Source organism: Elephantulus edwardii, unplaced genomic scaffold (genome assembly GCF_000299155.1).
Source record: "Elephantulus edwardii isolate Elephantulus edwardi_28Jun2011 unplaced genomic scaffold, EleEdw1.0 scaffold00161, whole genome shotgun sequence".
NCBI lineage: Eukaryota > Metazoa > Chordata > Mammalia > Macroscelidea > Macroscelididae > Elephantulus > Elephantulus edwardii.
The window spans coordinates 424,032-425,764 of record NW_006399911.1 but is presented as its reverse complement, the minus strand read 5'-3'; positions in this window follow the sequence as shown (position 1 = coordinate 425,764).

Sequence of the window (1,733 nt, the reverse complement as noted above, 5' to 3'; positions counted from 1 at the left end):
TCCTCCTTTGTTTCCAGCTGGGAGCTGGGGCCTTTCAGTCCTGTCTGCCATGAGGACCTGATGTGGGCCACCTTGGCCAAGTGGGGTCACCCATTTTATATAATATTTTGTGAGTTTCTTGTTTTTCAGTGCTGTGTAGTATTATATTGTGTGAACAGGCCACAACTTCTCTAGCTATTCCTTTGTTGATGGGCACTTGGATTGCTTCAATCTCTTGCTATTGTGAACAACCCAGCAATAAACATGGGTGTGCATATATCTGTTTGTGTGGCAGTTCTGCTTTTTTAGGGTGGCATATTTCCAATAGTGGAATTGCTGGGTCAAATGGCATTTCAATTTTCAACTTTTTGAGAAAGTGTCTTATTGACTTCTATAGTGGTTGCACCATTTTACACTCCCACCAACAGGGAATAAGGGTTCCAATTTCTCCACAAACTCACCAGCATTTGTTGTTTGCTACACTGTTGAACTTTGCTTTTGTTACTGGGGTGAGATGATATCTCATAGTTGTTTTGATTTCCATCTCTCTTAGGACTGGGGATTTTAAACATGTTTCATGTGTTTGTTCGCCATCTGAATGTCTTATTTGCTGAAGTGTCTGTTCATCTCCTGTGCCCATTTTGTGATTGGATTGTTTACTTTTATCTTGCTGAAGTGCTGGACTAAAAATTCTAGATAGAAGTCTGTTATAAGGGAGATATCATTGCTAAATATTTTTTCCCAGTCTATGTCTTTCTTTTTCACCCTGTTGGAGAAGTTTTTTTATGTGCATAGGGATTTGATTCTTAGAAGGTCCCATTCATCTATTTTATTTTCTCCTGGTTGTAGGTATGATTTTCTTTTTCCCTATCTTGTTTCAAAGTCAGACTCATGGCTGTGGAGTTGGAAATGACTAATAGCTGACCCTCTGGCATGTTTCTGAAGCTGTAAATCACATGGGAGGAAATTGCCCATATTTTTTCCTCAGAGAGACTGTTGACTCAAACTCCCAGAGGGCTGTGACCTTTGAGTTAGCAGTGCTATTCCCTAGAGACTGCAACACCAGAGTTCTTATCTTGGTTAGAAAGTTTATTAATTTTCTTTGAAGTGACTCTGTAATTTATTATTTCATCCTCAAGTTTAAAGTAATCCATTCTTTCTTTATGTAGTCTTAACTTTCTTCCCATTTGGAAGTTCTTTAACTACATCATCTTTCCCACCATTTTCTTTTTAACTGTCCTCATTTACAAATTGACATCTCTGGTTCCATATTTATAAATGAATTTTAATTCATTATACTTTTGTATTTGGGTTGATTTTTAGCTGATGTTGTTTTAGGTCCTAATTTCCAGTTGTTATATGACATTTTTATGCTTTAAAAGACTTCAATTAACATTTTTTGTAGTTATATAGGTTTGCACAAATTTCTTTGTGTTTGTCTGAGGATGCCACAATCTCTTCATATTTGAGAGATAATTTTTCTGAATATAAAATTTTTGCTTGGAAATTTTCCCACTTAATGTTTTATACATGTTTTTGCACCTGCATGGCTTCTTTAAAAAAACATTTTGTTAGTTTTATTATTATAATTCTTGCTATGCAGTTTACAATTCTAACAGGTTTTCAGTTACAATCCCCGCCCTTCTTTCCCCACAAATTCTGCTGTTTGACAAAATATGAGATATTTTTTAAAAACTAGAAAAACTCAGTACTTGACCTATTGGTTCCATGGAAGATCCTGAGGGACTCCAGTG